Raw genomic sequence first — 17178 nt, forward strand, 5'->3', positions numbered from 1 at the left:
ACTATGGAATTCAACAACATAATTTGTCAGTTAGATCGAAAGGCCGGCAGCCGGCATTGTCCAGTTTGTAGACACACACATGAACAAGTTCAGCACTATTGACAAACCCTTGGTTAATGTTGTTCTTTGGCACAATGCCTTGATAAATAGTTTTCCAACACTATTAATTGACACAATCTCATTGGTCAGATAGGCAGACCCCTGATTTTTGGGTAAATGAATAGCAGATGAACACCTACGAAAACCTCTAGGTGCATGTTTCGTTGCACTTGACTGTAACCTGCTGAATGCCAAAACCTGACTAGTCAGATAGCCTGTCGGGCTGTTCTAGGTAAGGGGAGACAGACAATGGTCTCTGAACAGGTTTGTTGCTTATGGTATCCAAATGAAGAATTGTTGTAATATGTAACAACACTGCAAATGGGGGTCCCAAGATACACAGGGTCTTTGCATACAAGGGCCCAATGTTTTCTGCATAAACAGTAGCGGCTGATCTCCTCCCAGGGGAAAGGATGGCCCTGAATGTTTTGTTGCATATTGTCATACATCAATCCCCCAGCTATAGTGGCCGGCCAATCTATCTGACCAATCAGAATTCCATAGAGTACGATCAATTGCCACGGACCTAGGGAAGTTTTTAAAGCTATCTAAACACATAAAGAATAAATCGTCATACATAAGCTATCATGGGGAAGGCATTTTATTTGCATATACATTATGGGGGTGAAAAGCGCAATGTAAAAATGCATCTCCTGCTCTGTAAAGTATCACACATAATACACAAACCTGTATATCCCCTTGTTCAACATGAGTCCAATAAATAGGGATTGTGCTGAACAAACTTTTTTCATTATTAAAACAATAGACAAAATAAAAAAATGTTTTTAGCTATTATATTATATATAGCTCTAGTTAAAGTAACTTTAATAATTCATGCTAAAATAATAAATGTGAAAGCTGAATGTATTTTCAGTATAGTTCTATTTATTTTTTCATGTTGAAAAAAAGGTGCATATAGGTGTATGAAACTGCTTTAAAGTGATGAGTAAATGCATGAAACTGGAAATACCAGAGCATGCGCTATCCCATAGGCTGTTTGCATTTTACTATACACGATTCACATGAAAAAGGGAAGGAACTATTCTGTTTACCACAATAAAAAGCACATTTTGTGGTTATGTTTACGATTGTTCTTGCAGATGGCCCTGTGCGCTGACACTTCCTGTATGGACTGTATAAACAGTCAAACTTGCCCTTCCCCATCATACACTGCAGAAAGTGAATAGGAATTTCTGATGAACAACTGCCTCCCACGCTTCCCGGATATTAGCCACTGGGAGACTCTCTTCACTTTTGGAGAATGAGTGTACAGTGATAAGCCAAAAAGGAAAAAATAAGACTTGTATAGAGCTGTTGTAAACACAGTGAGGTTACACAAACCTCAAGCGTAAAAAATCTTTCAGAGACAGGGATCTAAAACACTGAAACAGGGGGTGGAAGCTAGCAGATAAAAAGGTACAAAGTCCCCCAAATTTTTGCAGTTCTCATAAATGTTTTATTCCATTTAGCTTTCATGATATTAGCAGTTTTACACTGATGATTTGATCTGCCATGCCCCCCTGCTGTGCTGCTGGAAGTGTCTCTCAAAGTCTTTCTACTCAAGGCTTTCACTTCTTGTCAGGTTGTTAGGGCTGTGACAGACAGGGAGATTAGTCACCCCGCAACAAATCTTCCTTGTTGCGGGCAACTAATCTCCCTAAAATGCCAACCCACCGGCTAGAATGTAAATTGCTGGTGGGATGGCATACGTGGCATGGTGATTTCCCAAAATTGCCTTGAGAGGAAACTTTGGCAATTTCAGTCCCGCGTATGCCATCCCACCGTCGATTTACATTCTAGCCGGTGGGATGGCATTTTGGGGAGATTAGTCGCCCGCGACAAGGGAGATTTGTTGCAGGGCGACTAATCTCCCCGTCTGTCACAGCCCTTAGATTATATTTGCTGTCAAAGAACTGAGGCTTTCTTCATTAGCCACTTAACCCTTTGGTTGGCCGGCCAGCCAGCATTGCATAAGGCACTGCTATTGCAAATCATGATAACAGAAGTCAGGGCAGGGCCAAGTAGCACTGATACCCACTAATAGCACATTGAGCTGATTTCAGGCATTTGCTAGTGTGGTTTCTGTCAAATGTCAGCTTCAGCACTGTCACTTTTTAGCCATAGGCTATAATGAAAGTCAGACTTCAGAGTAACACTACTAAGAAATGAAATAACAGATTTATGATTAAGTGTAAGATCAGTTACATAACACCCAGTTACATAATTCGCAGATAAAACTGCAAAATAAAAACAGTGGAATTAAAACTTACCTTTGGCTTATACTGGAACTCCTCCTATAGCTCTCTTGGATCTGGTGTGGAACTTGCAAAATTCAAACATTTTAACTCCATCTGAAAAGAAACACAACACATGAAGTGCCTTGCTGCAGTAATTAAACCCAGAGAGCAATTACCCAGAATAGGAAAAACAACTTCCAATATGGGGAAGGGCCCACTGGCAAGTGTCAGCCCAGGTTCTTGCGCAAGAGTGAAGATACCCGGACCTCACAAGCTGGGTCCCACTGGTTCTCCTAAGTCCCACCAGAGAACCTGACACCCTGGGCCTACTCTTACAGAAATAAGGCATATACTGATAAATGGTAAAGTATTCCAGCTAGGCATGCACCAAATTATTTTTGGGATTTGCCCAAACCATCTTTAACACAAAATTCAAGGAATCCGAACCTTAATATGTATATGTAAATTAGCACCCAAAATGGAGGGAAAAACCTGTGGTTCCAAAAGGGAAAAAAATTCTGATTTTATTTAATGTGTGACCGAAAGTCACTTGACAGTTATGAGCAGATTTCTCAAAATGTGCATTTAGAGTTTAATACATAAAAACTCACCCACATTCTAATAATTCCTATAAGTGTAATAGGTGAAAGTTAGAGTTCACCAGCTGATAAATATGTCTCTTTAAATCCCACAGGAATGAATAGAACGTGGTGAGCTTTTATGTATTAGGGCAAAGACACACAGGGCAATTGGTAGCTGCAAGTGATTGTGTCGATTTAGCCGTCATAGGCTACTATATTGTCGCTGCGACTAGTCACATGTAGTTTGTGGAGTGCTGATAAGTTGCAGCAACTTTTTAAAAATGTTGCGTCAACTAATTGCCCCCTGTGTCTTCTCCCTTTAGCTCTAAACATTTGATAAATCTGCCCCTTTGGATTTGGTGCATTTCTAATTCCAGCCAGAGCTTTTAACATAAGAAAGAGCTTTTGATAAATTCAAGGAAAAAAACCTTGCTTTTTACAAACTGCGTTTGCAGAGCTAGATGATAAAGTTGTAAAGCTGCCATGATGCTAAACAGGAAAGAGGAATGCTCCTCACGTCTCCCTGACAATGCATTAAATGTGACAATGGCTTCCAACAGTGACAACCAAGTCCTCAGGTGGCATTTGTTTTCACCCTAAGAAGCACTAAATACCCAGGTTCTGAGAGCCACAGTTTAGCTGAGCAAGTTGCCATGGATTGAACCAGTCACTAGCTACACATGCACTTGTGCTGACCATAACGCAGGGTGGGCACATCAGTGGCACACCTGAGAGTGCCATTTCAGCCCTTAGTCCCCTTAATCTGATCTAGAATAAATTGCAATAAGCAACATCGCTGCCTGCAAATATAGCCACGTTACTTTTTAAGAGTGTTATAAGTGTGTTATAAACAGGCATATTCTAAGCACATTTGTCGTTAGCCTTCATTTTTTATTTTCTATGGATTTTGAACCATAGGTGCTTCTGTTCTGCCTATTACTGGCCCACAACAGAAGATGCGCTCTGGTTGTCAGGACCACTAACAACCAAAGAAAGGGACTGATGTGTGACTTCACTGTAAACATTATTATTTTATAAGTTTTATTTTCAAGCCTTCTGCTATTCATCTTATATTCTGTCCTAATTATAAGTTTAATTTGGCCTTAGGAAACAGAGAACGAAGTTAACAAAATTACTTCAAACCAAAACAAAATAAAAAACTGAAAGTTGACATAGAATACTACTGCCTACATCATAACGGTAATATTTATGTGAAGCACCCCATAGGTATGTTATATCCCATATTTTTCTATTGGAAGCAGCACATGGTATATATCTCACTCAGGTAGGCACTGCAGCAAGGACTGAAGGTACCCAAGTAAAGTGTGGCAGTACAATGTTGCTGCTGGTTACCTCTATTATAAAATAAGCAGACATAGTTGCTGCTTAAACTTTTATGTGGACTGTGCACATATAGAGCACCCACACGTCACAGAAAAACAGGAGTTGTGAATATGAATTGGTGTAATATAACTCCACTTTTATACACAGTTATATCAAATTATACCAAGAATTGGGTGAATCACTTTTCATTGGGGATTCTGGTGCAAAAAAAAAAAAAAAGAATTCACAAACATTGTACCTAAATGGTGTGTTTTGCCATACAAAGGTGGGTCACAGTGGCACAGCTGTAAAGGTGCCAGTGTGTCAGGGGACTTAGACACTAGTCATTACACTATGCTAAGGGAACCTTCCTCAGCATGAAACATGCTACAAAGTCACCGCAAATTGCTACAATATAACTGCCGTAATAAACATACACAGAAAACATTTTAAAATAAACTGGTTAATATGCTCCTGTTGTTTATATGACAAGTTGGCAGCATGAGAGAGTCATTTAGAGTGAATTGGTGCTGCAGGGAAGGTACTGTGTTTGTGAGGTGTGGGGTGCTAGTGGTCTTATGTAAATGGTAAAAGCAAAGAACAATAAGCCACTTGTTGAGGTGTGTGCTATCTGAGTAGCACTGCTATAAATAACATATAGAATAAGGCTGTTTCATGAGAAAGAACTAGAAGTTTTCGGTCGTGACAGTGGATTTGTATTTACAATGAGCTAAAGCACTTAGCACGGGTCGCCTAGGTAACACAGCCATAAGAGCACCACATACCCACTTTGTATAAAGAGTTTTGCACCCACTGGTCCCTGAATCTGTGCCTTCCAATCACAACATTAGTAGCAGGCCTGGCAATCTGGCATAAGTCAGAGCCCACCGATATATAGTATAGCATGCCTGTTCCAATGATTATTCAGCAAACTTAGTATCAGCCTGCTAAAAGATTTGGGTTTCCTTTGCGGATGATTAGGGGCTTGTGGGTTTTAATGACAATTTAAGATGGTCTGCATTGTGCAGATTGTTTCCCTTATGTTAAAATGTAAATGTTGGGGTGAATTGCTGATGCAGAAGTTGGCAGTGTGTAGAAAGTTTCACAGAGGACTGAAGCTTTAGGGTAAGAACCCATGGAGCGAGTTAAGCTGGCCATACACGCACCGATAGTATTGTAGGAAACCTAGTTTTGTACGATATTCGGTGCATGTATGGCGGATCGATATATATATATATATATATATATATATACACACACACACAATACTGTATATGCACTTGAATACAATTCCCAAAGTCTGCCACAACACACATTCATCCCCATTTCAATATAATAAACACTAATCAACAGTCTAAGCACTTACACAGAAGTAGTGTCCTCAAAACCCTTGCACAATTTACATTAATTTTCATTTCTTAGTCATTTCTGAGACATTAAGAGTTTTAGACCACTTTTCTCTCAACAGTTCTTTTTACCCTAGGGTTAACCGACTATGCAGACTGTGCACAACTCAGTTAGGGCTGATGCTATCTGCAGTAAGAAATCAAAAATCAACTGGACTTATTGCGGTCCATATATCAACACTGGACAAATTTGCCTGTGGGCAGTAACCCATAGAAACCAATCAGTGCAACAATTTGATTGGCTGCCAATGGTTACTGCCCATGGGTAAATTTGCCCAGTATTAATAAATAACTTCCAGTTTTTCTTAAAGACTTTCGCTAGTCATCCAACACCGCAAATTTTTTCTGTGACGCTGAAAAATCCAAAACTGAAAAAAAAAAAAAATAATAAAATCTGACTGAAATGGCCCTCTTAGGGTTGCCAACTTTTATAAAAAACTGTTGATCTAACAGCATGGTATCAGCAGTCTAAAACTGCAAATATTCTTATTTCTAGTAACTTTGTAATTAATTTTCATTCTTTTATTTCTCCCTCTAGTAACACAACTTGCTGATGTATTTCAGTGCAGTGAATGAATAGAAGGACAGCTTGGCTTCCAGGGTCTCTGCACCTGGAGAAGGGAGCCAGGAGAGGAGCAGGCGCCTGCCAAGATTCCTGCTCCTTCTCCTCGGTCCAGAAGGGATTTCCTTGTGTAAGTATGCTAAGCATTTGCCTATACTATCAAAGGAGCCCTTCACTGGCTAATTACATCCAAACAGTCTCCATGTACGCAGTTAACACATTTTCAAATGTATTAGTTTATGCACAGGATTAGGATTAGTGGGCAAAGAAACTTCAAAGTCAGCGAAATGGCCATGCCACACTAAACCATTCCATTAGCCAGATTTAAAGGGACACTGACTAAGTAGCTGTTCCATTATTTAATTGTAACTTAGACTCCACAGTACAGATAAAGCTTTCCAAGACTATTAATACACCATACAGAAAGACCCCCCTGTAGTACATGGCATCAATATTCTTATTGCATATGTTACTAAAAAGGAGAAGGTTAAAGGAGAAACAAAGGCTACATCACTGCTGGGTGAAATAATGTTAACCACCCCCAGTGACTTATAATCGCTTACCTGAAACCCCGGCCGATGCTCCTTTTAGGAGAAAACTGCACAGCCGGGGTGTATGGGGGCAAGTTTCTTCGCACAGGCGCAGTAGAGTGAAAAGCTGACTAAAAAAAACCTGACTTTTCTGCTCAACTGCACATGCAGTGGCCCTAGGATTCTGAGGAAAGATGGAGGAGGAACATCTGCTCGCATACACCCCGGGCCGGAGCAGTTTTCTCCTAACCGGAGCATTATTAGGTATTAGGTAAGTGATTACAATCTCTGTGAGTGCCTGGCACTCCCCAGTGATTTAGCCTTTCCTTCTCCTTTAAGGTCCCAAGGGAGCCCTGTAACATAACATGTATCACCGAGCAGGTGTTGCTTCTCTTGCACACAGCACCTATGTGAATTTATTATGAACAAAAAAATTAAGGCTTAATCAACTGGTTTGCAACATGGAGGAGCAAAGAGCAGGAGTGCAGGGAATGTACACAGCCAGCAGACACTGCTTTCAATTGTACGTTTATTTACAAATATCTTTAAAATCACTGAAAAGTATAGAGGTATGGGACCTGTTATCCAGAATACTCGGGACCTTGACCTGGGATTTTCTGTATAAGGGATCTTTCCGTAATTTGGGTCTACTAAGAAACATTTAAACATTAAATAAACCTCAATAAGATTGTTTTGCCACAAATATGGATTCATGCAAAATAGCAGCAAAAATAAAAAGATTATTGCTAACAGAGTCAGTTTTATTGCTACTTTTTACTAGTACTTATTACTACTGGTTACTTGCTTATTACTACTTTTTTTACTTCTATTTCAGCCCCATGATATTCATTTCCAGTCTCTCATTCAAACCCAGCCTTGTTGCTATTGCAAATTATAAACTAGCAACCAGATGCAATTCCAAACTGGAGAGCTTGCTAAACACAAAATTAAATTAAAAAAGGGGTAGTTCACCTCCAACTTAAATTTTAGTTAAGTATGATGTATACATTGATTCTGAGACATTTGCAATTGGTCTTCAGTTTTTATTCTTATTGCTTTTTAAAAAAAAATTTTTTAGCAGCTTACTGGTTGCTACGGTCCAATTTACCCTATAAACCAGGCAGTGTCTTAAACTAGATTCTGGATTATGAAAAGGTCTGAATAGAAGGATAAGTAATAAAATGTAGCAACGGCAATAAAACTGTAGCTTTGCAGAGCAATAGTTTTTGGCTGCTGGGACCAGTGATCCCCATTTGAGAGCTGAAAAGAGGTAGAAGATAACAAGTGAAAATGAAAAGTCACTAAAATAGGATATTCTCTAATATGCTAAAAGTTAACTGAAAGATTAACTATCCCTTTTTTTAAAAAACACAAAACCTACAGTCAAACTGCAATTTTTTTCAGACCACGGTTACTTTATAGTAAAAGTTAATTTAAAAGGTGACCTACTGCTTTAAAAGAGAAAGTATCCTAAAAATGTATTCAATGTAACTGTTATGTCTTACGCTTATCAATACGTGGATAAACTCATCAACAGTTTCAAAACTTGCTACTTCCTATTGAAAAGTGAAACCGAGCTACTGTTTTATAAGCCAGCAGAGCTCCCACACCTTAGAATATTACAGGTTAGTAACAATATACAGTAGTTTTTAACTTGCTCAGAACTATATAGTCTGCAGTTTTTATTAGCCCTGATATAGCCAAGCAATTTAAACAGAACACAACTTTTTCTGTCTTAAAATGCCTTTATTAGCAAATACATGGCACAGACTAAGAACCAACTGTATTTCTGATAAATACATATTAAGATTCTTAAAGCTTTAACAGTAATTGGACTTCTTGAAGTAACCATGGGCAAAGAAAATAACCTTACATAGCAAGAATTTATGTGGCTTAGATCAAGTACAAGGTGCTATTTTATTATTGCAGAGAAAAGGAAATCATTCAGAATATTTGGCTTTCCAGTAATGCTGCGCTTTCTGAGGATCAGGTTTCCAGATAAGAGATACCATACCTCTACTACCAGGACCACACCAATTGTCCTATAAGGCAAAGCTGAATCAAATACCATTTACCTGTAGTATAAACATTTACTGCACTGCTGCCTAGATTGCCTGTGACTGGCTTATAGATCTCGGAGAGAGAAATAAGGAGACAAGTTAATAAGTAAAGGCAAAGTAAAAAGATGCATAGAACTAACAGTATAAATTACATATATAAATAAAATGTTAACCTAAAACAAGAGAACACTTTAAATGTTGTGCAAATAAAATAAATGGTATAACTTGTAGATTGGGGAGGGCTCTCTTTACCTCTTGTATCAGTTATTGATTGCTTTATATGTTACTCAATGTATGAAACCCACTTGCTGTACAGCGCTGCAGAATATGTTGGCGCTTTATAAATAAATGTTGATAATAATAATAATAACTATAAAAGGGGTTGAATATGTGATGACAGTATCCCTTTAAGGAGAGGTACGTCACACAATCCCTGTCTGTGGGAACTCCTTGACACCTTTGGCAAGTAATGCTTTGCAGGCAAGGGATCTACATGCTTAAAGCGCAAGTGTAAAATAAATATTATAGTGAGATTATTACATATCAGAGTCAAAAACAATCAGGCAAGGGGGTCACAGCACAATGTTTTGTACAAGAGAAAAGCAGATATCACATAAAGACAAGAGAAAAGTGAATGTAAAATACAAAAACAAATTCTGCTAAGCTTCTGCTCCAGTAGTAGCCACAGCGGCTAGTGATTCGGAGCCATCATTTCTTTATAAAGTAGCCAGAAAGCCTGCAGCACTGGGGACTGCCTTGCAAGCCGTGTGGCTAGGAAAGGCTGGAGGAGGCAAGCAGATAAGACTAAAGACTCCTGTATGAAGCCTGTGCAGAAATCAGGGGAGAGCACTCTAAGGAGCAGCACAGAAGGGGGACAAGCAGGGAGGATTTAGATGCAGTTGGGCTGATGGCAGCCACATGCACAGGCTGCAGTTCCGACTCAGTATACACACACACACACACACAGTGTCATGTTGCTACACATCCTACATAAGAGAAATAACAAACACAAAACTGCTCTCTGACAAGTGACCCCAAACCCACATACCCTTTCTCCTGTGTCTGTGATTATGCTGTGAGTTCTCATGCGCGGTCAGTTTAACCCTCTGTTTTTCTAATTAATAATAAATAAAATATATGCTCCTTCCGCTGTGTGGCTTTAAGCTGTGAGCTAATGTGGCTGTGTCAGTGAGCTGATTGGAGGAGCCAGGCCGCACCTCCCCCTTCTGCATATGCCTTTAGATTCACATTACCAGCAGGCAGGGAGCAGGGGGGATGGGCAGCCACCAACTCACTCCTGCCTTATGTAATCAGCATGGGGAGCTGCCTGCCAGCCAGGAACAGGTTAAACCCGGTTTTCCTTCTGCAAGGACTGACCAATGGGTTTTACACTACTTTATTCACATGACAAAACTTGCTACATTTGCTCATTACAAATTGATTTCTTTATTTATGCTGAGTTTTTATTCTCTATGTAGTTACAAATGAGCTGGCATATATTATAAAATTAGAATTTGTCACAATTTTAATTTTATGGCCCAATCCTTCCAATACAAACAGTAGAACTATGGCAGACAGACAGGATATAAGGCAGGACTGTCTGTGAGATGATTAGAATACTTTATGCAGTGCCAACATATTTATTATATCAAAGTACAGAATAAACGACTGCGATGGATGCAGGCACTGCATAAAGGGGAACTCACCCCCACCCCCAAGTAGAACAGATCCCAGAGATATCCTAGAAACGTCCATTGTTAAAGGGATGAGCTTATCAATCAGATTACATAGTCAGGTAATCTATGCACCATCTGACCACCTTCCCCCCATACCCACCCAGTGCCCAGTCCATATGCAGTGTAGTATATGTCAGTGTTGTCCATCTTTTGTGGTACTGAGGGCCAGAATGTTTCTGGCCTACGTGCTGGAGGGCCGATAATGAAAGCCAGTTTTTACCACTCCCCCTTTTAAGCCACAACCACTTCAAAGAACAGCCATGTTATCACAAGAGTTTTTAAGACCATACCCACCTTAATATAGGGCAGGCAGAGTATGGCACACACAGGCAGCATAGGGCAGTCAGAGTATGGCACACACAGGCAGCATAGGGCAGGCAGAGTATGGCACACACAGGCAGCATAGGGCAGGCAGAGTATGGCGTACACAGCCAGCATAGGGCAGGCAGAGTATGGCACACACAGGCAGCATAGGGCAGGCAGAGTATGGCGTACACAGCCAGCATAGGGCAGGCAGAGTATGGCATACACAGCCAGCATAGGGCAAGCAGAGTATGGCAGATATTTTACAGTTCTTACCGTGCACTTCTTAGGAGACTGGTAGCTAAAATCCCTGATTTTTGCTGGTATAAATGCTATCCACAATAACTGTGGAAGCAAGATATCTCTTCTCAAAACAATTTGCAACTCAGTGATTGCTTTCCAACACATTCTTCTATATACTTTACTGGGCCTAATTTATGTATTATTTTAATCATCTGATATATCGGTCAACACAAATTATTATTCACATCAGTGCCTGCCCCAGTGGAGCTTGCAATCTAAGGGTCAATTTAATTAGCAGCTAATTAGCCTGCCCGTGTATTTTTAGAGTGTTGGGGTAAACCAAAGTACCCTGAGGATATTCATTCATAAATCTCCTCCACATTGCAGACTGCTGAGGAAGGTCTTGATATACGTCTCTATAATGATGGGTCAGCCCTAAAAGTTAGGCTTTTAAGCCAAAGTTACAGCTTGTTAATTTGCTCAGAACTGCAAAGTGTTATGGTGAAGACAGACGGAGCTACTTAGTAACAGCTACTAAATGCCAGAAAATACCCTGCCATAGACAATACTGAGAATTACCTCTGCTAAAACACACGTAGAGATAATTATCAGTAAATGATCGGAATTGTCTATTTTAGTAACCGTAGCTCCATGTGTCTTCACCCTTAATCACAATGCATGATAATTACAACTACATGCCTATGCCATTATTTATTTTGCATTCTGTTTACTCGGATCATAAATATCTCAAAGGTGGTAGCCTCAAGAGCTTGCGCTTCAGTGCACAGCATGTAGTGTCTATATTTCACTCTGAACTACTAAATATTCCTACAGGGAGGTGTCTAACAGCTGGCTTGTCATCCCACAGAGGTCAGACCCATGTTCTACATTGTATATTAAATAATTAGGACCTTATCATTATGGTGCAATTAAGTTATTGTACATAGATTTCCATAGTATTGGAGTGCACTTCAGGGTGCTATGCTACTGACATATAATAATGTTTTTAAGCAAACAATGATCTGATAACTTTCATAAAAAATTAGAGTCTTGAACAAAGCTTGTGATCACAGATACAGTGCAATGGCGGGGAAGTGCAGATACAGCTGAGCTGTCAGCACCATCTGCCATCCCCTTACACAAAAGGGTCAGTACTGTCCAAACAGAGCAACTATCAAAGGAAAATTGTAACCCCCAGCAGTAATGTGAGCTACTACAGCCCACATCCTGGGTGGCGAAATCAATACTATTTTGCCCCAAAAATGCTTATAGCAATCATTATGCCACCCTCTCTGTGAAGGAGCCCCCAATGCAAGTGGCCATGTCGGGACAATAAGGGGCCCATTTACTAACATTCATATTTTGTTCGTGGATTATACTAATTACTTGAAAACTCAAAAAACTTGTAGTTTATTATGCGTAAAAACCATGAAAAACACCTAAAAGCTGTCGAGGTCATGCAGAAGTCAATGGGAGCTGTCCTTGGCAAATTGTAACAATCTTTATTTAATTGGTGGTTTTTGTGATTTTTCTTTTGTTTGTAAGAGTACAAAAAATGATTTGAAAGTTTTTGTATTCTTATTCAGATTCTTTTCACTTTCTGTTTGACTCATGCTTTTTATATTCAGATTATTTAAGAAATTAGTAGACATCTGTGTTTTTTTTTTAAGTGAGTTTAGTTGTGGTAGAAAAAAACCTCTAAAATTAGGAATTTTGATAAAAGGGACTTTTGGCTTGCTTATTTATGCACATGTGCATGATGTCACATAAGCATAACTAGCGAGAAAGAAAACACGGTCTTAATGCGCTGCAAGTCACATGGCCACCCGCTATCAGCACTTTTTGGCGACAAAATGGAATTTTTTCCCCCAACTGGTGTGCAAGCTGTATTCATCTGCACCTTCAGTAAGGGAAACTATTTTCCATGACAGGCTCCCTTTAAACAATATACCTGGTGAGTATATGTAACAGCCATATGTTTAGCAGTCAGATCCTGTTAAAATGATCTTGGACATGAGGAATTTCTGGGTGTGCTAAAGCTATAAAACAAAAATTACAAATTGAAAAGACCACGTGCAGCTCTTGGACCTTCATCAGTACAACCATCATTTTTGTTGCTGTACTTGTAAGGTGGACACCTTCCTTCATTCACATAAGTTAGTAAATGTTGGCTATCTTAACCAATTAAAAATTGCAACTGTATCTTGTATTTATTTGTATTTATTGTTATACTTTGTACAGTGCTGCATACATAAGTAGTGCTTTATAAATAAAGATATACATACATACATAGGTGCCTTTAGCCTCTATTGTACAGCACTTGGGAAAATGCATGGGGCTATATAAATTGAAATAAATGAGCAGATGAGAGAAAGCATCTCTAACCTTGCCTGGAATCAGTAGGTTTTGGGCAGAGTGAAAGCATAAAGACAAGTGAAAGCCAAAATCTGGAAAACGGGATATTTACAATGTTTATAATAAAGTGCACTCTTAAAGGATAACTATACCTGCCAAACAGTGTAGGTCACTATAAAAATATATTGCATAAAGCAGCTTATATGTCAAGCCCTGCTTCATCTAAATAAACCATTTTCATAAAAAAATACTTTTTTAGTAGTATGTGCTATTGGGTACTCCTAAATAGAAAATTGCCATTTTAAGTATTAAGGGCCACCCCCTGAGACCATCCAATTCATAATGCACACAAACAAGCCAAGGCACACATACATGCTAGGCCCCATCAGGCAATGAATGGACAGAGTTCTGCCTTTTACTCCCACACTACTTCCTGTTACAGTTAGAGCTGCATTTTTTTCCTGTCAGGTGATCTCTGAGGGAGCACACAGCCCATCACAAAGCTGTAAAATGCAATATTTACTAATATATACATTACAGTTTGATAAGATTATTTAATAGGCCACTTAATTTGATTTGATATAAACTGTCAGTTAAGTTTTCATTCTGGGAGTATAGTTTTTCTTTAACTAGAGGCTGTTAAATGGAACGCAAACCCAAATACAAAATTTTGTAAGAAAAACATAGTTCTAAGCAACTTTTACATGATTTTTTGTAAATGTAATTTCTATCAAATGCTGTACATCTGTTTTGACGACATGGACTACTGAAACAATGTAGCAGAAGATAATATTCCTCTAGTCAGGACTCTTAAGTTCATAAGTGTATTCTGAAAAGCTGCCTATTACTATAATTATAGAAAATCTGGCAACCCATTTAAAATGCTAAGTATACTTAGGTCTCATTATGGCTCAGACAGCACTCCCTGTGGTAGATGAGCCCAGCCAGAGGAGAAGAGGAAATAAACTGGTCACCTGTGTAACAAAGTTTTCGAGGCTCTACCCAAGCTCCATCTGTTACTAAATTAAAACTGAAATCTACAAGTTGCACAACCCTAATATATACCCCATAAATAATTTTGCCCAGGAACATTAACCCATAGCAACCAATAAGGTGTTTGCATTTAAACAAGTGACCAGTAAGTACTCCCTGCTGATTGATTAATAGGTTACTACACCTGGGCAAACATAGTGTCTTTTATTATATAAACAGTGTTTAAAAAACATTCTGCCTTACTATACACATGGGGCTTATTTTACTAACAGTGGGTAAATTTGCACCTGGGCAGTAACCTACAACAAGTGATTAGCTTTGTTCAGACATCTGCAGGAAAAACACTTTGATTGGTCGCCATGGGTTACTGCTTTAGGGCAGGGATACACGGGGAGATTAGTCGTGCCACAACAAATCTACGTTGTTGCGGGCGACTAATCTCCCCGCAATGTCATCCCACAGGCTAGAATGTAAATCGCTGGTGGGATGGCATATGGGCGACGCGGTTTGCCAAAGTTGCCTTGAGAGGAAACTTTGGACAACTTCAGCAAAGTGCGGCGCTGCGTATGCCATCCCACCGGCAATTCCCAGCAGCAATAGCCCAGTGCCAAACATACAGCAATCTGGTTGGTGGAGGACCAACATTTTCTTAACGTTCCCATGCATTAGAAAATATGATTGTGGCAGTTCCCATCGATTTACAGAATATAATGCACATGAACACGAGACCCCATATCACGTATACAAAATGATATGTTTTCCCAGGTATTGTGCAGGTGCCCCACACATTGGGAAGCAGGTAAATTTAAAGTTATAGCAATGAGGGGTCTAGAGCAAATACACAAAGTGTGAGAGAGGGGCTTTCTGCCCAAGAACATCAACAGAAGGTGGCAGTTACCCATTTATAGATAAAGAGTGTACCTCCTTAGCTCCATCCTGTGTAGTGGCTATGGATGCCAACTTCCAATTCCAGTGCCTGTAAGAGAGCAACAAAAGACATGAAAAATTATGAATTGCTTTAGCATAAAAAGAAAACGATATCCCCTGAACAATGTGGGTCTGTATAAAAAATATATTGTGTAAAACAGCTCATATACTTTTCTAGCAGTACATGCCATTGGGTAGTCCTCAATAGAAAATTGCCATTTTAAGTACGAAGAACACCTGGGATCATATGATTCACAGTGCACACAAACAAACCAAGGCACACATACATGTTAATTCAGAATGTCCCCTGAGCCGGTAGAATTCAGTGAATTCCGTTCTCTGGGGATCACTGGCAAATAAGGTTATATATGAAGAATGCCTCAGAAATGGCAATAAAACAGCACAAATATAACCTACAAAGTATTAACGACAATACTGAGGGCTCTGACAAATACCCACAATATTTTTCCAATTAAATTTAGTCAAGTAAAAATTCAAAATATGCCATGTATATATCAAAAAAACGTATGCACCATCTATATGCAGATACACAGAAGGTGTATTCTATATCTCGTTTCTTTTGCCTTTCAAGAACATGGTAGGGTGAGCTGACTACAGAGAGTTGTGCATTGTGAGGGAGCAGAACTAGTTCGGTAGTACAGGTAATGCAGTAGTATGTATAGTCGAGGAAGCAGACCAGTTGGCAGGTAAAGTCAAGGCAGCAGAGCCAGTTGGTGGGTACAAAGGCAGCAGAGCCAGTTGGCAGGTAAAGTCAAGGCAGCAGAGCCAGTTGGTGGGTACAGTCATGGCAGCAGACCCAGTTGGTGGGTACAGTCGAGGCAGCAGAGCCAGTTGGTGGGTACAGTCGAGGCAGCAGACCCAGTTGGTGGGTACAGTCGAGGCAGCAGACCCAGTTGGCGGGTACAGTCGAGGCAGCAGAGCCAGTTGGTGGGTACAGTCATGGCAGCAGACCCAGTTGGTGGGTACAGTCGAGGCAGCAGACCCAGTTGGTGGGTACAGTCGAGGCAGCAGACCCAGTTGGTTGGTATATCAGATCCATTTGGGACACAAGTGAGCCAGAGTATAGACAAGGCAAAAAACCCAGTCAGTCAGACAGAGAATACAGACAAGTGGGGCATATATTTGAGATGCAAAATCCAGTAGCAGTGCACAGATAAGGCCAGTTGAGGCAGCAGACCCAGCTAAGACAGAAGGTCCAGCTGAGCGCAAGAGAGAACATGCTTTGTCCAGATGTTTCACTTTGCAAGCAGCTAATGCAAATTTATAAAAATCTAAGCAGACAATGATAATTTTACCAAAAACCCATGATACAGTATGCCAGTATGCCATTTTTGATCTGATTCTTATCCGGAGAGAATTCTCATATTCTGCATGATATGTACAGTCCTTCCCTAAAGAGGATGGACAGAGCTAGTGTATCTCATAACTAATGCAAGTCCAACAAGTAAGCAAAGCTAAAGGGAATGCCAAACATTCAATTTACATGTGTACATAGGCATTAACTATTTCAATATGTTTCAAGCCTCCAGAGTGACACAAAGCAAGCTGTTAGGCAGGCAGCTACTACATGGACTAGTGCCCAGTGTCACAGGCACATTCTGGCTGGGATCAATTTGTTCTTTTACCCAGTGATTTATGGCACAAAAGGACCCGTGGAGAGGAAATTTCACAATAATACTGCGCATGAACCTTGAAAGTCTGCAAAGTAGGGAATCAACCTGCAGGGTCAACTCCTAGCACAGAGACTGGCAATAAGCACTTTAGGGGCAGACATTTTATACTACAATTAAAGGAGAGCTTAA

At 39.9% G+C, this 17178-nt stretch overlaps 1 protein-coding gene across 1 annotated transcript in view; it reads right to left on the reverse strand.

Annotated features, from left to right (window-relative positions):
• The window catches only part of ncoa2 (nuclear receptor coactivator 2), a gene marked incomplete at its 5' end in the record, with an annotated part of 94327 nt that overhangs the window by 62818 nt on the left and 14331 nt on the right, over window positions 1-17178 (reverse strand). Inside the window, 2 exon segments of the mRNA NM_001142159.1 lie at window positions 2370-2450; window positions 15350-15404.

This window comes from Xenopus tropicalis, chromosome 6 (genome assembly GCF_000004195.4).
Source record: "Xenopus tropicalis strain Nigerian chromosome 6, UCB_Xtro_10.0, whole genome shotgun sequence".
Lineage (NCBI taxonomy): Eukaryota > Metazoa > Chordata > Amphibia > Anura > Pipidae > Xenopus > Xenopus tropicalis.